This window comes from Gobio gobio, assembly GCF_949357685.1.
Source record: "Gobio gobio genome assembly, chromosome: 2".
Classification (NCBI taxonomy): Eukaryota; Metazoa; Chordata; class Actinopteri; order Cypriniformes; family Gobionidae; genus Gobio; species Gobio gobio.
The window spans coordinates 32,133,910-32,157,532 of record NC_137098.1 but is presented as its reverse complement, the minus strand read 5'-3'; the positions used below and the strand labels follow the sequence as shown (position 1 = coordinate 32,157,532).

The following is a 23,623-nucleotide window of genomic DNA, read 5'->3' as shown; positions in this document are numbered from 1 at the left end:
TGATATAAATCCCATATATATATATATATATATATATATATATATATATATATATATATATATATATATATATATATATATATATATATATAGGTATGAGTCATTTAATATTAAAGTGAAACAGGAAAAAAAAAAACGAGAACAGTGGGACAGTAGTATTAATGATTTAAAGCTATAGCCTTGGTATCTTTAGAAAGTCTCTTCTCTTGTCTTTCATTCTACTTTTTGAAGTATGTCCCAGAAAGCTGGCATGTTTCTGAGTGCAAGCTAGCTGGCTCTAAACTGCAGATGTGTGGGATGTAGCGAAAAAGAGCAAAGAATCAATGTGTGAAGTAGGCTACATGCTCGAGAGCTACAATCAAACAAGCATCTGCTGGAAAATGACAGATTTTACAACAGATTTTACAATCCATCCATCCATCCATCCATCCGTCCATCCATGCAGCTGTTCATCCATGTCTGACAAACTGCACTGCACCATATAGCAAACAAAAATCATAAACAAAGCCTACCTGCTGCAGCATTTTCTCACTACAATTTTATCAGAAAATGAATTCATTCATCCTGTCAACATATGCATAAACTGCTGAGCTTCAGAAAACTGAATCAAAGAAAGCAACACAACTCCGCATTTTGAATATGAAACTATCAATTCAAAGTACAGTCTTATTGATGAATTTCATTTTAACAGTTGCTTGCTTAGCAGCATAGTCTTCTCCCTCTACTAAAAGTATTAGAGCCCAGCCCCACAAAGAATAAAACAAATACAAATCTGTTTATTTGCAAAGCAGATGAACCATAGTAGTTGAGGCAGCATTTTCCCCTCTGTCTTTGCTGGCAGCAGAACCAGCAGAAAGGGAACATCCTATAGCCCATCCTATCTATGAAATCATTATAAGCAAATGAAAGAGCAACAGGCACATAAGACAGTAAGGGGGAAATGAGGCAGTCACCCACTGGCCTTAATTTAGTGTGAGGGCTGGGGGCAGAACAATTTTTACCCCAGACCTCATGACATCTTCGAAGAGCTAGTTAAAAACACAATATTAAAACAGTTGGACCCACTTTATATTAGGTGGCCTTAACTACGATGTACTAACATTTAAATTAATAATTTGATACAATGCACTTAATGTGTACATACATGTTTTTACATTGTATTTACATTTTAAAAATTACCTGTACGCAATTACATCTGTAATTAATTTCTGTAGTTACATTCATAATTACACTGTTGACACTTCCCTTACACCTAACCCTACCCTAAAACTTACCCATACCACCACACCTGTCCCTAATATTACCCGTAATATCCCACCTCAATATCAGCAAGAGTGTTTTGCAGTACAATATGGACACAATAAGTACATTGTACTTATGTTTGTATTTTTTTTAGTATTTAAGGCCATCTAATATAAAGTGGGACCAAACAGTTTGTTTTAATATACAGTGAGCTGCAAATTTTCTTCATACCTGAAGCATTCAAACAATTTAGTGAGGGATTGGCATATTGTAATTTGAGGTGTACCATAAATCATACATGCATTTGCATAACAAAATTTTGGAAATATGTATGTCACTGTCTACAAATTATTCCTTTGCCGAACGATAGATTTCCACAGTCTGTTGTATACAGTTATGAGGTGATTTAGACAACTACGCTCTATGGCTATGAATCATCATCATTATTACGCATTCTCATTGGTTGTTCATTCTCATGAACTAAGTTCATACAAGGTACAGTTGCCCTAAATCGATTAAAATCACCTAAATGCAGCTGATGCCAAACAACCTCAATTAAATCAAATTAACACAAAATAAAACAATAACTGTATACTATCATGTTTTCACAAACTTTGTGTAATGTAACTGTTAGGTACTGTACATTATCATAACATAATGACAGTTTAAGCAGAATTCTTACCGGAGTTCAATCACAAAGAATGATCAGAGGATGAATTTCATCTGTAAAGGAATAATGGGTAAGCATACTTTTAAAGTTGACACACTACACCTCATTACAGTTTACTATCTGCATTTGTTTGCATCATGGAAAAGGGGAGTGGGCCATTCCCAGCAAGCAATTTTGAGTTTAAAAGACGTCCTATAGCCCTGACGTTTAGGCTAAAATAAGGCAAAATTTGGGCTGTCAGTAAAAATTTAATAGACGTCTTACCATAGCCCAAGAATAGACTAGTCATCAATCATGGCTTCGCACAGGCTATGCATAGAAAATGTCAAAGAAGTGATACCAAACACCTTATAAGCACTGTTAACTTTGCTTACATGATGGAATTTCATACATATCGCAAGTTATTTTGGCATAAATGACATGTAACCAAATTCAAGGTTCTTTTGGCTAGAAGTGGGTTACCCATAGCTGGACTATATTGGGTCTAAAGTTAACCTAGAAGGCTTGAAGATATTACAGCACACTCGGATGAAAAGTTACCACTTGGCACTGATTATGTAACTATGCTGGAAATACAAAATGTATAATACTTGAAATATATAGGCCTACCAACAATGCAAGGTTCTTTTCCCCTGTTCAAACTCACAACCGGATCACATATGAATATATGTATGTAAGATTGGTGTTATCTGTGTTGTAAAAGTTTGGAGTGATGGAATTTTCTTACATTAACTGCAGCGACTGTCCCACCCAGTTAGCTATGGTTGAGTGCATAGGCCATAATTGTGATAAAGAGAATCCTATCAGTAACTCTCCTTTCATTAGATCACAGAATGGTGGAATAGGGTGAACAGTATATTGCACTGATTAAACTGAAGGCTCATCTAATGGACCATGTCACTGCAAAAGGCTACTGTTAGAATTTAACATAAGGTGAACTATGCAAAACAGTTTTGGGTAGATTTGCTACGGAGCACTAAAAAACAAGCTTTATAGTCTCAGCCTATAAGGTTTACATATGATGCCACATCCCCCCTTAAAATAAATGTATCAAAACAATATAATGAGGCCTGACAGGGCTAACATTGTTGACATTGACCTGGTATGATAGACTCTACCAGACCAGGTTAATGTCAGTCCTGGTAGTCCAAATGATCAATCATCTAGACCAGCAAATCACCAGCTTGGTCGAAGTCAAACCAGCTGCCATCATCAGCTGCATTTTCCAGAAGGGAACACAAGCGCAGCTACAATAAGGCTATTATAGCACATTAAGAATCTCCAGGCTATATGACATGCTATCTCCTAATAGCATGATAATTAATGATCATAATCCATCAGAACAAGTACAAAGTGTTCCATTCTTTATAGAAGCTTATGCTTACAAGCATTCACATTTGCCGCTGAATATGTATATGTATGTAACCGATGAGATCGTGAGATGTTTAAGTTTGATATAGGTCTACATTTTGGGGATGTCAAGCAAATTAATTTGAAGGAAAATTTATTTTAAATAACTTTAGGATACTTGGCTTCAGCAAAAAGCATCCCTTTTCCTAGTTACTTTCAATACTTTTTGTAATTTCATAATATTTCACTATGGAACTTTGCACATGTATTTGGAATCTATTCATCCCCAGAATTTTTTTTTTTTGTAAAACTTTACAATACGGGTGCACTAATATGCATTAATTCATGCTTAACTAATGCACAGATAATCATGAGTTAATGTATGACTCATGAAGAACTAAACCATTTATTAGTGATTACTACATCAGCAAATAATGAAGATTTATTATTAATAGATTAAGTAATCATTAAATTAGAAAAAAAAAATGGTGCTATATTTTTCAGAACCACTGAAGCACCAAGATTGGTGCTATACAGCACTTAAATTACCCTATGATTACGAGCCAAGAACCACTTTTAGTGCCATATAGCACAATTTTTTGGTGTAATTAAATGTGTCATATTGTATTAATTCCCTAATAACATATTATACTAACTAATAGTGTAAATTAATATGTTAATTACCACAATGGGTCAAAGCCATGCATTTCAACTTCCAGTTGTCTGCTTTAATTAATCATTAGCTAACGATTTACAAAGGTATCATTATGTTATGACTTTACTTGTTGAGGCACATGACTATTAACTCATTCAAAATGAATTCAAAAGCCATAACCAAAATGACATATTACTTAACAATTACGACCTTTAGTCATTCATCCTAAATGACTAAATCTTAAAAAAATAATAAATTGGGTTAAATTTGATTAATGGATTCATAAAGAATTAATTAAAGCTGCATACAATACCTTGGTCAAAAAAACTAAAAAACAATATAGCCTGTAAACACTAAAAATATATTTTTGTAAAATAAATAAATAAAAAAATTATTTGTGTTCATAAAGGTAGGAAAGAAATAATGATAGAAAAAATATCTACAATGCTTCTCTGTAAATAAGATTTAGAGATGTGGTGTTTCTGGTGATGTTTGGCAAAATATCGATGAATTCCGGTAGGTGGCAATCCCACATCAATTTGTGCCAAAAAAGGAGAAGACAAATCACTACCACACATTAATAAAGCTAAGTTTAAATAAAGATATCTCGCTGTTCTTTTGGCTTTGGACGAAATGAGTGAGTAGACTGTGCGCGCGCACTCACATATGCGCATCATTCAGCAACAGATGCGTTTCAAACGCGCAGTGTCAGGTTTAATATAAAACCTGACACTGCGCTGTAAATATTCCCTTCTCCTGAGCCACATTTTCACAGACGGGTGCCTGTTTCTGTGTGCTTACACTTTCTATTTACATTTTCTGACGAAACATAGAGCTGCCTGGCGCAACAGCGATTTATAAGCAACACGAAAGAAGGGGAAAACTGCAGCGCCAAACAAACGTCGCTTTAAATGAGCCCAGACGCGGTGAGCTGAGATTCGCGAAAGGAACGTGTTAAGTTTAATACGCCGGCATTAAAAGACAGAATTAGCTAGAAGATACCTTACCAACACGAATTAAAACGTTATTGTTGGATGTTGAGTCTCACGTGTCCAGTCGAGCCGGTGGTTCAACTTTGAGGAGGCTCTGCAGTGGACATCGCTCACGAGAAATAAGGCGAGAGGAAGAAGTGCGGACTCGAGGAAGCTGTGAGGTGATGCTGTAACACATTCAACAGCATTCAGCGGAGTCAGCACGTTATGTTTCATCTATGGACTGCGGTGGTGGATGTGGGCAAGATCTGAGGAGCGTGGGGCCAGTATGCGTTGAAGAACGGCGGTATATGGCAAGGGTTTTAAAGGGCACATCTCGACCAGAGAAACCTACCAAGTACTAACTCCACTGGATTTTACCCAAAGGGAGGCTGTTGAAAGCCCATGTGGTTTAGACATTTCCTTCCCGGATGTGGATACTAGGCTTGTTTTATGTGTCCAGCAAAACATACAAACGGTGGTAGATTTATGACCCCTTTTCTTTACAGATTTTGTAGAAGATTTGTTCTCTTCCAGCCCCCCTCCCCCTTTTTTGCACCTGCTTTGCTTTGTCAAAGCTCACCGAGCGCTTTAGAGCGCACTGCTCTTACTTGCATCTCCGTACATCGTGCATGGATTCTACATGAACTGGGGTTTTGTGAGGGCTGCAGTGATGCTCCCATCTACTGATATCGCTTCACAGCTCGCATTTCCTGACAAAAATGGGTAAGGAACCGTAGCCTAATCTAACCGGTCTGTGCAGATCTATTTGAAAGCGAACCTATTTTCTTATTAAGTTGACGTTGAATAGATGCATTTCATCTTTTTAAACATCTATCTATCTATCTATCTATCTATCTATCTATCTATCTATCTATCTATCTATCTATCTATCTATCTATCTATCTATCTATCTATCTATCTATCTATTCATCCATCCATCCATCCATCCATCCATCCATCCATCCATCCATCCATCCATCCATCCATCATTGTTGCATGGGGGTAATGGGTTTGCATTATTTCTGTGGCTGTAATGTGGTAGATTGTGCAATATTTGTCATAGTGATCTGTCTTATGCTTTTCTGTTGCTCTACTTACCATTACTTTTGCTAGAATATGGCGTTGGGTCATTCATATTCTGTTCACATGTGCATTGCTATGCTCTAAAGAGACAAGGGGAAAGAGGCAGTGTATCCATGATGGTCGACACAACTGTTCCTCATTGATTCTAATAGACCCCAGTGAGTTTTGATGCTTCCTGAATACTGCAAGGAAAGATTAGTAGTTAACAAACTGCATCATAACCCATTGTACAATTAATTTGTGATTGAATTAAAAAAAATTACATCAAAAACTCCCAGCAGTGTAGTTCCAGGAAGGCGGGCATCTCGCACTGGTGCTAATCTGCATTTAACATTCAACCCTCACAAGGCTTCAAAACTTCATATACTGAGGTGCTGTAATGGACACTATAAGCAAATCTGATTTATTGGAAAAGCTTCTGAGACATGTATTGGTTTTTGAGAAAGCTTACGTAATTTATGATGGATGATTCATCGGTTCGTGGGTTGTTGCTTCACCAGAGGTATTGAGGAATGAGGAGTTCGTCTTTTTTTTGGGGGGGGGGGGGGGGGGGGGCATGGTGCTGAAAACCATATCAAGTTATGGCAGAAAAGAACATTGTGAGATGACTACTTCAAAGTAGCTCAATTACAGTATTTTAGAATGAATTCTCTAAAACTAAAAATCCTTTACAGTCACAAAAATCATTATATTAATTTGTAGTTTGCAAGGATGGCGTGATGTTTCCAGTAAATTATCAACTGGTAACCACACCATACTTACTCAGTTAGTACTTATCAGTGTTAACAAACAAGTGGCTAATTTAGTTCCCAAAAAAGTTCTGTCAAATTTAATTCTTAGACAAATAGGCAATTTCGGAGAGGCTAGCAAAAGTGAGCTAGCTTTGAAAGCATGATCCCACCACCCTTCCTTCAGAGCGTCTCCAAAGCATGCCTCCTCCAAAACACATGAACGCGCACTGCCAAAGCAGAGTCTGCAAAGCATCATGAGAGACGGCGTTACATTACCTAATGTCTCAAAGCACATACCATTACAATAATAACTAGGTGTGTAACAAGACACTTAGCACACGAGATTGGGTTCGAGACAAGACGAGATTTTTGCACAGCATTTTTAATAAATCCTCAATGACGAAATTCATGACTGGAAAAATGGTCTGCAGGTGCAGTTTGAAAAGTTTGAACTATTTATCTTGTAATAAATGTAATTTCAGTTCTACTTTGAGTATGAATTATCATATGCATTGAAAGACAACAATGTACAAGCACTCTAAAAGGTTTTTGCCACAAACTCAACTGACTGGCTTCTCTCCTGTATGAGTTTCCTCAGACCTTGAACATGAATTATGAGCTCCCAGAACTTCTTATTGAGTCCTAATTGAACTCCTTTCCACAAATTGAAATAAAACATAAAACAGTATAAATCACAAAAATAAATAAAACAGTTCTTTATTAGTCTTATTAAGTGCAAACAAAAAAAGCCCATAATCAAAGTACTCTCTCAATATTCAAAGTGCATACAGAGACCAGAGCTAAGATGTGGCTACAACTACACAGCCTAGCCTAAGATAGGTTTGATATCGGGAGACAGGCTATTGTATGTAGGCTAATTTGCGCACATCAGGGAGGTTGCGGTTTTCTTTCGCGAATCGAATTTGCGATCGCACGTACTCTGTGTATAGGGAGCGGTGGTGCTGACTGCTGAGCAATTATTCTACAAGATAAGACATTTATCAGACGCGTAAAGGCTCTGTTACGCAACAAATCCTCCACCATGGTCTTGTCAGTGATCTCGCTTAAAGACCCTTTCACACTGGATGCGTAACAAAAAAGCGAAGCAGAAAAGCAAATATTTAGTGTGCGAATAGTTCGCGTCAAAACCATTCACATCAGCCGCGACACAAATTTGCGACGTCTGTGACGTTTCAGAGCTCCAACATTCCAAAACATTCGTGGCGACAACTGAGAAAACATGGACACTTCCTCATTCAGTGAAGACGAGCTTTTCATTTGATTTAAAAGACCGAAAAGAAGGTTCTGGGTGCACCCAGTCTTAAAAGAACAGAGAGTCTGAAGGGGAGTATGCTAATCTTGTACAGGAGCTAAAACTTTATCATGGCCGGTTCCGCACTTACTTTCAAATGTCCGTGGGACAATTTGAGGAGCTCCTCCAGAGACAGTGGCAGGGCATCTGACGGGTCAAACCACACACTTCTGGAACCAGTCGATCCGGAGCAGCTGTGGTGCCAGTTGAGTCACAATGTAAACATTTAAGCGCCTCAGTTGTACTCACGGAAATGCATTCATTTTCTATAGTCGCGGACACAATTAAGTTTAGAAAAAAAATCTACGAGTTTTAACTCAAAAGGTTATGTTATCGTTGTCTGTAGCCTACAGTGGGCAAACACAGCTACAGCTGTAATTACAACTACATGATACTACAATGCCATACCTGGCAAAGGTTAATGTTGATTGAATAGCTAATGACATCAACTGGACGTTTCGTCATCTTTGTTTCCTTGTATGTGATGGGTTTAAGCCTTTTCTGTCGCTGCGAGAGTTTAAAAAAATCGACATCAAAATGAAAAAAATAAACAATGTTTCTTCGCCGCAGCACATTCGCGTTCGGTGTGGAAGCACTACATAACCTACTTATGTAGGTTGTCTACAAACCGGAAGGTTGGTGGTTCAATCCCCGGTTCCACCTGACCAAGTGTCGAGGTGTCCATGAGCAAGACACCTTACCCCAGCTGCTCCCGACGAGATGGATGGCGCCTTGCATGGCTGACACCGCCATCGGTGTATGAATGGGTGAATGTGAAGCAATATGTAAAGTGCTTTGGATGGCCATAGGTCTGAAGTTCTATATAAATGCAGTCCATTTTCCATTTACCATTACACAAACAACTGATCAAAAAATAAAACCATTGCGCGAATTATTCGCACATCAAAATCGCGTTTTTGCGAATAATCCAATGTGTAAGGACCTGTACTCTCGTCAGGTGATCAGTGAACTGTGATTCCTGCTGCACTGTGTGCGACTCTGAAGCTTGTGCTGGATGAGCAGAGCAGACATTTACAATAGTTTACAATTGAAGCGACCATTATCCAACTGAATTAAATGGTTTTTATTTCTATAAAAAAAGCTAAACGACAGTTTAATGTAATGTAAAAGTAGTGGTGGCATATTCCATGCTAATTTCATCCTCAAACTCCGTCATGGCGATATCGCGAGAGCTTTTCACTCGACGTGAAATCTCGTCACATTTCAATATTGTGAGATCTCGTGGCACGAGATCTTGTCACACCCCTAATAATAGCATAAACAATTTACAGAGCTCTGACTTGTACCACATGACTGCTGCAGATTAATTTCGGCGTTGACAGTGTTGCGATAGAAAGGCATAAAATCGAGTTTGTGGATATGAACAGCTCAAGGTAGAATGTCACGGGTTGCCATCTCTTAATTACGATTATGGCATGGCGTGAACGCAGCATAAGCTTGATGTTTTGGTTAAAAGGTGGCTGCTGTTTGTTTGCATGCTGGATGATTGTTTGCGTACAACTCTCTGCATAGCCTTACGGAACACGCTGATGATGTCTGCGATTGTCTCACGCTCACGCTGTGATGTCTGCGCAAATAGGGTGCACAGAGGTATGGAAATACATAGGTTGACAGGCAAGTAGCAGGACATTCTATCATTGCATTCGGACCGAATACAAAGATTGGACAAATATTTTTTGGTCCTGAGACTTTTTTTATATACAGTGGCAAGAAAAAGTATGTGAACCACTTGCAGAATCTGTGAAAATGTGAATAATTTGAACTAAATAAAAGAGATCATACAAAATGCATGTTATTTTTTTATTTAGTACTGTCCTGAATAAGATATTTTACATAAAAATGTTTACAAATAGTCCACAAGACAAAAAAAAAAAAGGTTTATGAACCATTGATTCTCAGTGCTGTGTGTCGTTCCCTGGATGACCCACGGCTGTTTTTTTTGTTGTGTGATGGTTGTTCATGAGTCCCTTGTTTGTCTTGAGCAGTTAAACTGCCCAATGTTCTTCAGAAAAATCCTCCAGGTCCTGCACATTCTTCAGTTTTCCAGCATCTTTTGCATATTTGAACCCTCTCCAGCAATGACTGTACGATTTAAAGATTCATCTTTTCACACTGAGGACAATTGAGGGTCTCAAACACAACTACTAAAAAAGGTTGAAACATTCACTGATGCTCCAGAAGGAAACACAACACTTTGAGAGCTGGAGGTGAAAACTTTTGAACAGGATGAAGAATTCATAATATTTCTTATTTTGTTTAAATCTCTTTTTTTTTTTTTTTAGTACTGCCCTTCAGAAGCAACAGAAGATACTTGCATGTTTCCAAGAAGACAAATTGAGTACAATTTACCTTGATCTTTAAATTCAATAAGTTTTCACCCTCCAGCTCTTAATGTGTTGTGTTTCCTTCTGGAGCATCAGTGAATGTTTCAACCTTTTTTAATAGTTGTGTTTGAGTCCCTCAATTGTCCTCAGTGTGAAAAGATGGATCTTAAAATCATACAGTCATTGCTGGAGAGGGTTCAAATATGCAAAAGAAGCTGGAAAACTGAAGAATGTGCAGGACCTGGAGGATTTTTCTGAAGAACATTGGGCAGTTTAACTGCTCAGGACAAACAAGGGACTCATGAACAACCATCACAAAACAAAAAAACAGCCGTGGGTCATCCAGGGAACGACACACAGCACTGAGAATCAATGGTTCATAAACCTTTCTGTTTTGGGGGTCTTGTGGACTATATGTAAACATTTATATGTAAAATATCTTATTCAGGACACTACTAAATAAAAAATAACATGCATTTTGTATGATCTCTTTTATTTAGTTAAAATTAATAATAATAATAATAATAATAAATTGTATTTGTAACGCACTTTACATCAAACAAAATCTCAAACTACTACAGATTTAAAACAATAAAAAATTAAATAAAAATAAATAAGAATAAATAAAACAGAAAAATTAAAGTAAGAAATCAATCAAAAGCTCTGCTAAAAAGGTGGGTTTTTAGACCACGTTTAAAAGCATCTACAGTCTGTGGGATCCGCAAGTGGTCAGGGAGAGCATTCCACAGACTGGGGGCAGCTGAGCAGAAGGCCCAATCTCCCATAGTACTAGTAATTATTTCCATTTTCACAGATTCTGCAAGCGGTTCACATACTTTTTCTTGCCACTGTATATTATTGATTGCTATCAGGAGAGTTCCAACCAGTATAACAAAAAGTGTTGAAAATCATTTTAAACAAATTAGCTAATTCATATTTTAGTTTTTTATGGGTGTCCTTAATATATACTTTCTCCAAGCACTTTTGTGCTCTGCCTAAGCTAAGATAAAAGAGTAACAAGTAATAACAGAATGGCAACAATATTTGACAAATTAATGCTTACAGATATAATAATGATTCTCTGTGTTTTAGATAAATATATGGGCTTTAACTTTGCCTTTCACTGCAAATAATCCATGACAGATGTTCGGAGCATTTTCAGTCCACCGTGGACCATAATCATTTTAGCCAGCTTAAATGAAAGCTTCAAATAGCTTAATTACAGTGTTTTAGAGAAAATTAATTCTCTCAAATTAAATGTGTGATTAATATCCATATCCATTGGGGTCACTATGTAAAAAAAGCATTATATTAATTTGCAGTTTGAAAGAATGGAGTAATACTGTTCACAGTAAAGCATCACCTGATAATCACACCTTTTTGTTATGAAAACATTCTTCTTTTCTAAGACTGTGGCCTGAAATTAATTCCTGGGCTGGACATTCCTTATCCCCTCTTTTTTGATTGATAATATGTCACAAGCAGTTCAAAGAAACAAGGTTCAATGTGTAATGCAGACACTGACATGCTGTCAGGATGAGTGTTAATGTATTGAATGTGTCTGCTGAGCCAAAAAAATGCCAGATACTATTCAGTTCCCCTAAGGCAAGGAGGAGCCTGTAAACGAGAGCATTTAGCCAATATCACACACATTAACCTCAGTAATCTCTGCCATTTAGAGAAAAATGAAGCAGTTCAAATGCTTCTGCTCAACCTGATGCTTCATAAAGACCATCTCTAATGTGGGTCAGGCTGTGCAAAATTAAAAAGTTTCATGACAGAGACTGAAGGGATTGTGTGGACCAGCTTCTTCAAACGCGCGATATATGTGCTAAAAACGAGGAGGATTGTGCTCTAGCGAAATCTGTAAATGCATTTTTTTGTCATTGCTGAAGTTAATGCAGTGAGGCCGAATGAATGACCACACCGTGGTGTACTGTTCTCGGGTCAGCGGAAGTAATATTAGACAAGATATAATCCAGCCTACGGTGAGTCCTGCTTCTGCAGTTTTATTAATCGTGTGGTGTCCCTATTATTCCATCCCAGCAGAATTTAAAGTAACAATAGTACAATGGTGGAATATTAAGTGGGATTAATGTCTGACTTCCTCTTTAGCTAAAATGTTTGACCTTTGGACCATTACTGTAGAATCGATAGCACTTGGTAAATGCATTCATATTTATGTCAACCCTTGTGAAATGTACAACAAACATTCGATTATTTTGTGGCTATTGATGAAATCTTTCTGGTATGTTTGAAGACAATATCAGCTACACTCTACATCACTAATGCTAGACTAGAAAAGATAGTCACTCAATTTAATGCAAAATAATATCTTTTGAATTATGCCATTACTGTTGAAATGTTTCCTGTATTAGTCCTGCCCATGAATTAAAGAACCATTGAGCTAAAATATTGTATACAAGACTACAAGGCACAAGCTTGTAAAGCTTTGTTTATCCTGTAACTTTTAACAATCCTCATATCTGATCTAGCGCCCAAGACGACTGAGCTACGAAAAACCCTCTGGTTTTTATGTGTTTTATTCAGGCTTTATGTTTATGTTTAATAAGGTCTCCAGTGGCAGATTCTAGCTGATGATAATTCTGGAATCACCAAAGGCTGTTGCTGGGTCATGTGGCCTCTGTGAATGCCTTTTCACATTACTCTTCTGTGAATTTGTACTGGAGCGAAGATACCGTGGTTTATTACCTGCAGTATGTTGGTTGTCACAGTAGATCTCCCTTAACAATTTCGACTGCATTGAGGTGAATGTGCTCCTGGAATGGCCTAACCTGGTTTCCTTGCTCATTGCCTACTTGCCTGCCAAGCAATATTGAGGTCATGGGTTCAAATCCCACTTGGAGCCATAGTAAAATTCATCAAGCATATATGTAATGAGCTACCCTGCACAGTGACACAAGCTAACAATTAGATCCATCCAAAATGGCTTCATTTATAGCCCTGTGAAGCTGTGTGAACTGATATATAAGCACGCCCTATTGATGTTTTTTAGCTCGAACACATTTTAGAATCTTTATCGTCTCTTTTATTATGCGAAAGACAGCGCAATGAATCAGTTGTTGATGTAGATGTGTCAGCCTGTGGCCAACGCAAAGAGCAGATCGCCTAATGTGAATTACGTAAGCAAAAGATGTAGGTCTTGGGGAACAGGATGCAGCCCAAATGTCTACAGATAAATGATGGAGCAAACATGCTGCACTGGTTTTAGTTCTGCAGCAGATGCCTAATGCCATACACGGACACAAAAACCCTTTCTGAGAGTCATTTGGCGCACTGGAGAGGAGCCAGGGTGTCGCACAGATGCATAGGCACAGAGAGGTTAACGTTCGTGCATTTTAAATCTATGGAGATAGGTCCTTTGAGCAGCTTATTAAGCAAACCTCTCATTTCAGTGAAAATGAAAATTGACTCCCATACCCCCAGGCCTCAGTCGCTGTAATAAATGTCTGTGCATTTGAAATACTCAGCCTTTGCGGTTCAGACAGAGCCGCCACAGAGCTTGTGCTGTCACACAATAGCGACAACCTCTGTGCTGATTGTTGATTCAGAAATCCTGTGTCAACACTATATCCTACAGATGAGCCAAATGGCATAAATTGTACTGTTCAGTGAGATTAGTCAGTGGAGACAGAGAGGGAGGTGTTCTCAGCTCAGCTCAGCTTATAAATATCACTTTGCCTTGATTGCACTGTATGTTTGTCATCACCGCCGTGGAAGGCACAGTACAAATCTGGGTTGCTCATTATATTGGAACCCCTTTTCAAACAGCCACCCTCCCCTCCCCTTGAGGATGTCTTCTCCCACTCTCAGCATATTTCGGATATGGGGAGAGGAACTTGAAGGCAGTTGGCTTTTTCAAGCCTCTCAGATCAGTTGGCCTGGATTCACAAAGTGTGTCAAAGAGATCCATGTCTTTGAGGCTGATAAATCACAGACTTCCTAGAATGCATACTGTTGTGACAGGGTCCGGGATCGGAGCTGTTCCACAATAAAAACATTTGCCAACCAACAGACTCTCCTAATATGATGGCAGAGGCGGATATAGATCGGAAGAGTTTGGCATTTCAGCAGACACTGCTATACATGAGCCAGTGTCTGAAGTGTCTTGAGTCGCAAATGCTGTAATTAATAAATATATTCTCATTCTGTGTTGATTTTACTAAACAAGGTTTTACATATCTTACCTGAGTGTTTTTCTTCAAACTCGACTTGGTTTGAACACGAAAGTTACTCTCTGTATCACATTCATGCACTTCCGCGCTCGCTCATCTGCGTTTAAACATTTGAATAGGCTAGTCTGTCTGTCTCTCTGTCTGTCTATCTATATATCATCTATGTCTGTATTTCTGTCTGTCTGTGTGTTCTATCTATCTTTGTCATTCTGTCATTCCATCATTCTGTTGTTCTATCGTCCGATGATTTTATTAGTCTGTAAGGCCTATAACTTTAAACTTTGAAAGGCTTTTAAAACTTTTAAAAGTTTTTTTTTTGTCAAACATTTTCTAGTAAAAAAAAGAGAATTTGAATTATATTTATTTTTCCTCGAAACACTACTTTCTGATCTCTACCAATACGTTTCTTGTTCAAACCAGATGTGAATTTGTCCATTCATTTAATCAAATGGCATGTGTTTTTGGCACGTGTGCAAAAGAGTAATATCTTCATACTCTTTGTCATAAACTTCTAAACGGTCTTTCGTGTGAGCCATATGCAAAACGATCCATTTAATTATTAAAATCTGTATTGCTACAGGAATAAAAGTACTGTACATACAAATGTGCATATTATTTGTACTACAGTATTGACTTTTTATCAGTAAACTTTTACCTACTGCTAAAATCTATCTTAGAAGCATATACACAATAGCATTCAGCTAGACAAAATTAAATTCTTGTATATTATAATATATTATAAGCAGTCAAGCAACAAAAAGTCGAACAAAATGTTTTTTTACTTAACAAACAGCATTGACTTCCATGGTGAAAAGTCATCTAAATCTTTTGACCAGTACCATGATGATGACGCAAAAGAAAAATAATGTGTTTTCATTTTGGTTGCTTTGGACAATTTGCTAACACACTAACTATGTTTATAACTAGAGTTACTACATATTGCAGACATGCAATGTTGTGATGTCCCATAGAACAGTTGTGACAATTGCACTTACAGTTCAGAGAATCTTAAGACTGTTTCAAAAAATGTGTTATATAAAATGCAGTTGATGTGTAGTCATAGGTTTCGAATGTCACTCATCTAGTCAGATTTTAGAGACAGATCTGTTTTAAAATTTCTCTTAATCTTTTTTGAGAAACATTAGAAACGTTGAAGCATTTTAGAGGAAGCCAGAAGACTTTTTTTATCAATCTGTTTTTCAGAGCTTGATAAGATATGGTATTACAGGTACAGTCAAACCAACATTTATTCTGACACCTTCAACAATTTCTCACATTATCACAGTTTATTCGCTATAGTTTCAAAAATAGTAATAAAATATGACAAGAACTCAGAGTTAAACTGTGTCAGACTCAGAACAAATTCATCTTGATAATGTTAGATAACTTTGATAGAAAGGTATGTAATGGATTGCACAATCAACCAATCAGCTGCTGTCAGCTGTTACATTTAAGTACAAACATTTAGATAATACCATTTTAGGTTCACCAATTACCAAGAAATACTTAATTTTGTTATGTCTGTGGTGTAAAAGGTTGCATTAGCAATTAAAGAAAAAACACTTAAAGGGTTAGTTCACCCAAAAATGAAAATTATGTCATTAATTACTTACCCTCATGTCGTTCGACACCCGTAAGACCTCCGTTCATCTTCGGAACAGAAATGAAGATATTTTAGTTGAAATCTGATGGCTCTGAAAGGCCTCCATTGGTACAATGGCACGGTTCACTCTCAAGACCCTTAAAAGGTACTAAAGACGTCGTTACAAAGTCCATCTCACTACAGTGGTTCTAAAATAACTTTATAAATCGGCGAGAATAGTTTTTGTGCGCACCCTAAATAACGACTTACATAGTGATGACGATTTCAAAACAAGGAATCATGAAGCTTCGAAGCGTCATGAATCAGCGAGTCTAATCAGCGGTTTGAATCGCCAAATTTCAGCAGTTTGGCGGTTTGACACGCGATCCGAATCATGATTCGGCTCATTGATTCATAATGCTTCGAAGCTTCATGATGCCTTGTTTTGAAATCGTCATCACTATGTAAGTCGTTATTTAGGGTTTTTTTGCACACAAAACTATTCTCGCCGATTTATAAAGTTATTTTAGAACCACTGTAGTGAGATGGACTTTGTAACGACGTCTTTAGTACCTTTTAAGGGTCTTGAGAGTGAACCGTGCATTGTGTCAATGGAGGCCTTTCAGAGCCATCAGATTTCAACTAAAATATCTTCATTTCTGTTCCGAAGATGAACGGAGGTCTTACGGGTGTCGAACGACATGAGGGTAAGTAATTAATGACATAATTTTCATTTTTGGGTGAACTAACCCTTTAAGCAAAACATTTTCACTGTCAGGTTTTGGTCCCAAATTTGTATCAGTTTTACTGGTAGTCCATTCTATGAAGAACTTTTAGGTATAATATGTCACAAGATACTTTATTTTGCTTTCCTCACTTACATAAATTAACAAGTGCACCCACTACTAAAAAATTATATCTGGTGTCTGATTAATTTTTAGTTTGACTGTATATGGTATATGGAAACTTGGCTGTTCCATGGAAATCAAAACAAAAAATTATAGGGTAGGAAGAGAAGCCACCCATACAGGAGTTGGTCAAGGTGTCTGTTTTAAAACAGGCTATGCTACTGATGACCAACACATCTTACATGAGAATTTTAATGTTACCCTCAGGTAGAGGTATTCGGGTCCTAAAATCTGTACCCGACCCGAATCACTTTTTACTTGACTTACTAGTCTTAAAGACAAGATGACTATTATACTAATATAATGCATAATAACATTAGTGAAACTATAAAAACAGAATATCTAATAAGGTTTAACAGAAAACTAAACGTATAAGTGAATGAACTATCACAAACTAAGCTTGTTAGCTTGAGAAAACTTGCTCTCAAAGTCGTCAACATAATTGAAACAATCCGATTTAAAGGCCTTCTCTATCTTACTAGAGGGTGTGAGATATGCCACTTTGATTGACATCGTTCACAGTAATCCATGGAAGATCTTGCTGTCACATGTCTGTCCTGTCTTGTGAAGCACATGTGGTGTGTTGTTGTTTTGGGCTGTGCTCGTGTCTTTGTCTGATCCCTCCCCCTTGTTATCTGATTAGTGTTTGATTTCTTCCACCTGTTCCCTCCTGATTTCTTCCCCTTTATATAGTTCCCATGTGCTCATAGTCTTGGTGGTTTACGTTGTATTGTCTGGTCTTTGTCGCCCTTCCCTGTGATCCGCTCCCTGATAATTTTGGTATGTTGTTTGTTCCTATTATGTTATGTTTTCCCCCTTGTGGGTTTTTTGGTTTGTGTTTATGTTTATTTTTATAATAAATTCATCCGTTTTTTCCTGCATTTGAGTCCTCACCTCAGTTTCCTCAGTCATCCCGTGACACTTGCAAGCAGCGAGTCTAAAATCCATGTTGATGACGCTCGTTGAAAAGGTAGGCAAAAATGTGGAGCAAATTAGTCTAATTGTGGAAGCAACCTTGCGTAGAGTCCATTGTATTTAGAAACGTGGATTCAGAGAGAACGTAGAAAACATGAGATAATAATGTTGTCATAGAATTGTTTTAAATAACATTTTGTTAAATGCTTGACATAGTTTAAAAGAATTAGGGTCCTCTCGGGTCCATTCGATAAAAGCACATTTATTTTAAATTAGCCGAGACCTGAAGCCACTAATACCGAAACCGAACATGTCAGAGGCACTCGTCAACGATTTGGACTCGAAGACCTTGGATTTTCCAATCCAAGTGGACCCCTGAAGACCTCTAGCCTGGTCCTACCAGACTCTCGTACATTTCATTTGTACAGAGAGTCTGGCCACTCTCTGACAAGCGTTTACTTCCTTGAAGGCGGGTACTCTGTTGAAGTTTAAAACTATTGGATCTACCCAGAGCCACTCTGGATCTGCCATAACCAATCACTAACGTTTGGTCGTGACGTATGTCATCTCAAACTACCGCACGACATCAATGTCATTGTTCACAGCCACTCCCTCTGTTCGCTGATTGGACCGGTTAAAATTTGATCGGAGAAAACAAGAGAATATACCGAAATCCCAGACGGAGGGCGGAGCCAGGCTAGAAGACCTCTACCCTACGGGAGACTATAGGATTTAGATTTTGATGTGTAAATCAAATCATTATAAAAAAAATAATATTTTATGCCAACTGCTGTTAAATTATTGAATAGAGAGTAGAGATTTTTAGATTTGTATATATTTTAGGTTTTTAATATATCTTGGATGGATTGTTGCATGTATTATTATTATTTTATTGTATGTATTATGTGTTATGTCAGTCCAACGTTGTGCACTGGCCATGTCATGGTTGTCCAAGACAAATTTCCCAAAAATGGGAGAATAAAGTATATTCTATTCTATTTTATAAAAAAAACATTCCTTATAAAAGTAAGAATATTCTTGCATCAGAATTGATTTTCATCCCAGGCCACTCTGGTGAGTTTCTGTAGGAAATTCTATAATATACTATCCAAATATTCCAATTGTTCCATAAACTTGAAAACTAGAATGAATTGAGGTAATGTGCCGGCCTCCTCGGAGAGACACTCAGGGGCTTGAAACACACTGGATTTATGTGTGCCGGCATGCTTGCAGCTGAGTGCTTCAATTGGCCAGGCTTCATGCAGAGTCAATACTAATGACGGAGGAGACTATGCGGCCACAGTCAGATTATAGCTTGGAGGCCCTCAGCTGCTCCTATTGTCATCTCAAGCAGGGAAAGTAATGGTTACCACTGTTTGCCTCCCCTGTTCTCTTCTGCATTGTCTGTGTTGTGCAGTCATTAAGGTTAATGACTAGGCGGATATATTTGTTTTGAACAGTGAAAAACTGCTCACGGGAACATGTAGGTGTGCTGAATGAGATTTGGGGCAGTGTGCTTTCACACCATATTTCTCCACCAGAAATAAGTTGTTGGTCTACTGTAGCGCGTTCCCTTCACTTCAGTGGAGTGAGCGCTGCCGCTCGAATGCGCGTGCAGCAGAAGCTCGCATTGTAATTCATGTTTTTTGTATGTGACAGCACCGTGTCGGTGTGATAGATACCTCGGCAGAGGCGGCACTTCAGCCGCATCTCATTCCCGCAAATGGATGCCGAGTGTCCAGCCGGATAATCCCTCTGCTGACAGGGGTGCAAACAAACGAGGGCATTCCAAACGTTGCTAAATTAATCAAGATTGTCATCACCAACAGCCCATCTCATTTGAAGACTTAAACACAGGCCTCGGTCCATCCATCTCGAGTCAAAATAAGAAGCGTCCGACCCTATATGTGCTACTTTTCAGAGAGGAATAGTGGTAGGTGTGATGATGACAACGGCTAGTGTTTCGCTAACGGGGGCTTCATCGATACTGAGCGTGCTGGTTGATGAGTAAAACAGTCTCCCTTGTATTAATCGACCATGAGGGACCACTTATCTGAGTCAAACTGCCCGCTTCCACACACTAAGGCATGTCAGTGCATTAGAGGAGCAAAGGCTCTTTGAGTGGATTGGCTGTGTAATGCAATCTGTATGCATGGGATGAGCACCATGCTAGCTGTGGCTCCTTCATTTGTGCTCAACCAGCAGGGTCAGGCTGTTGTGTTATTCCTCACTCTTCTTGCCTGCTCCATTTTTGCCTTCCACAATCATGAAGTTGAATTCAAGCAGATGCACAAAGCGAAACACCAAGTTCTCATGGCAACACTGAATCTGCAACATCTGTAGTATCTGTACAGTGACACATATCACCATCGAATGATTATCTTGAATGCAATAAAAACCCTGATGTTCATTGACAACCTACCTATAAATCTAACGGCGGAAATGACAGTGTAGAATCATCTACTAAAGCAGTTTCTGTTTTAGACAAAGATTTTGTGTTTTAATTACTACACATGGTAACTTGGCTAATGAATAATGAATGTGGCTCTGCACTGTATGTGCTCTGCCTTTTAATGCACCACTATCACTCTTTGCCTCAGTCTCCTGACTCTCTCTATTCTGCTCTATCTTCATCTGTCTCTTGAGTTGAGTTTAAGAGGACGACAGAATGGATACGTCTTCACATCTGCTTCACAGAAAAATGTGGATTTAGGAGATATTGAAAGGAAAGTGAAGCGAAGTTAATGACTCTTTCTGATTGCGGGCAGAGTAGCATAGTCTCATTAGGAAAAGTCACTCTATAAAGACGTTTATGTTACACCACCAAAATGTCACTGTGTTTCAAATACACTACTATTGCAAAGTTTTTTCTATGTTTTTGAAAGACACCAAGGTTGCATTTATTTGATCAACATTACACTAAAACAGTAATATTTTGAAATATACATTTAAAGTAAATGTTTTTTTTTTTTTTAAATATATGTTTTATTTGGGGGTATTTTAATGCAAATTGCCATCTGGTGATTTTTCAGCATCATTACTCCAGCCTTCAGTGAAACATGCTATTCAGAGAACATTCTAATATGCTGATTTGCTGCTTAAAAAACATTTGAATATTATCACTGTTAAAAACAGAACGTTTAAAGTATTTATTTGAAATAGAAATCTTTTGATACAATGTAAAAGTCTTTGACATTGTTGATCAATTTAAAGCACCCTTGCTGAATATCTCTTTTTTTGGAGGGATTCCATTACTTTACCCAATGCTGAACTTATAAAAAGTAAAAAAAATAAATGAATGAAAATTCTGTCATTGTAATTACTTTATTATCCTTTTCATTTTCCGTTTTGTGTGCGACACAAGTATCACAAAGTAGGCTATTCTCTGATTTTCTGTATTCAGCGGAGCACAAAAGATGTTTTTAAAGTCAGTGGGGTCCAAAAATCATTGCATCCCATTAACTTTCATTGTATTCGGCCAAAAAATATATTCTTTTGTGTTCCATAGAAGAAGAAAAAAGAGTCATGGTTTGAAACAGTATGAAGATGAGTAAATGTGAGCATTTTCATTTTTAGCTGAACTGTCCCTTTAAGATGTTATTCACTCTTCCCCGCTCCCACAACACTTGAATCTCACATTTATTTAAACATTCAGAAGTTGCTGCTTCAAGAAGAGTAATAACAAATTTGTTTAAGCGTTACTAGAGTGACATTTCCCTTATAAGATGCCCTAGTGAACATGTTGAAGTTTAGTCCTAATGACAGCTTTTGTGACTCAAGATCCACATGTCCACAGAGACAGTATAGGGGATGGAGATGCACCACTTATGGAAATATAGCGATTATAGGGATGGTATGTCCTGCCGAGTTTGTTCACTCTAGTATGTGCATTCACTGGTCCAGCCAAATAAATGCCGTTTTATATAATGTGTTTGCAGTTTTTAGAGATTTCAGTCTTCCCCTATTCAAGTAGATAGTAGCTGTACTTGTATGCCAATTGCACTCATTAAAAATAGCTCCTCTGGGGTGTCGCCATGATGGTCTCCGGGTGACTTGTCTTAAAGGAACACTGAATGTATGTGAGGTATCTTGCACAAACGAAGAAGGACCCCAGGTGTTTCCTTGACATAGTGTGCCATGCAGCATTGTAAATTCCCATTCCTTTTGATGTAAGATGAAAACAGTCATGCTGTATACTCTTGACAGTATCTCTTTCTCGTTGTCAGTGCAATGCTTAATGGACTGGCTGTGCAAAAGATTTAACAGGAAACAATGACAAGCACTTCAAAGTGGAATTGAACTTGGTTGATCTTAGCCATTATTAAAACACCCATTTCGAAGATATAGACCATAAAAAATGTAAACAACAGTATCATTTTGCTTTTTCTATTGTTTAGTAGCGACTGTAGAGGCTCTAATGCAAAGCCATGAATTATTCCTAAGCAAGCTGTCTGTGTGAGAGAAAGGGAGACAGAAAGATGTAGACAGACAGAGAGACCGAGAGAGGGAGTGAGTGTACGCTCTGACTCACAACTGCTGTGCAACAGCCTGGACACAATGTGGGGTCCAGTCGTTGAATTAAAATCACAGCAACTTGAAAGAGGATATCCTGAATTCACTGCAGTAAAACATGGCACGGTTCTCTGAAAAACCATAAGAGATGGTGTGTTTCACTCTATCTGCTGCCTTTTTTCTTAAATCATACAAGCGTCAAACAGAAGCCACAGCAGAGCTGGTCATGCATTTGGTCATGCCCTGGTTTTTTGATGTCTTTTTTAGTTTTTTTTGTGTGTCTTTGCTCTATGGGACTGGTCGAGGAGCGTAATTGTAAACAGACTTCATTTTAGTAGTCAGGCAGATTTTTAGCATATTATTTCTTGCCACAGCCATATCACCCTGGTTGCCCACTGAAGCTAAGCAGGGTTGAGCCTGGTCAGTTCCTGGATGGGAGACCTCCTGGGAAAACTAGGTTGCTGTCGGAAGAGGTGTTAGGGAGGCCAGCAGGGGGTGCTCACCCTGTGGTGTGTGTGGATCCTAATGCCCCAGTGTAGTGATGGGGACACTATACTGTAATAAGCACTGTCCTTCGGATGAGATGTTAAAACTGAGGTCTTGACCCTCTGTTGTCATTAAAAATCCCATAGCACGTAAAAGAGTAGGGGTGTAACCCCTGTGTCCTGGCCAAATTCCCTCCATTGGCCTTTATCAATTAAAGGCCTCCTAATAATCCCCATCTACTGAATTGTCTCTATTATACTCTCTCTCCTCTCCACCTATAACTGGTGTGTGGTGAGCGCACTGTTGTATACTGTGGTTGCCGTCGCATCATCCAAGTGGATGCTGCACACTGGTGCTGGTTGAGGAGAGATCCCCTGATTTGTAAAGTAAAGCACTATATAAAAAATGACAAAAACTGCCTCATATTTTAATATATTTAAATAGAGTGAAATACTAAATACATACATTGGCTAACAATGCATACAACATTTTTGTCTATCAGTACAGGTAGCTCAGAATACGCAACACTTCACATCAACATTTTATCCAGATGGGTTTCTGAAAGTCTTGACGGCAAAAAAAAAAAAACAAATAATAAAATGGAGGTGGTTTGAAAATCTGATTTGAATCGCATTTCAAATGCAACACTCTGGACACTCTGG

The 23,623-nt window shown here is 38.1% G+C and overlaps 1 protein-coding gene across 1 annotated transcript in view; it reads left to right on the top strand.

Annotated features, from left to right (window-relative positions):
* The first annotated feature begins 4,606 nt into the window (after positions 1-4,606).
* lrrc4cb (leucine rich repeat containing 4C-b) overlaps positions 4,607-23,623 on the top strand; it is a 33,743-nt gene continuing 14,726 nt past the window's right edge. The window contains exon 1 of the mRNA XM_079810177.1: positions 4,607-5,614. The gene's annotated coding sequence lies outside the window, so the exon portion shown is untranslated. The remainder of the gene's footprint in view (positions 5,615-23,623) is intronic.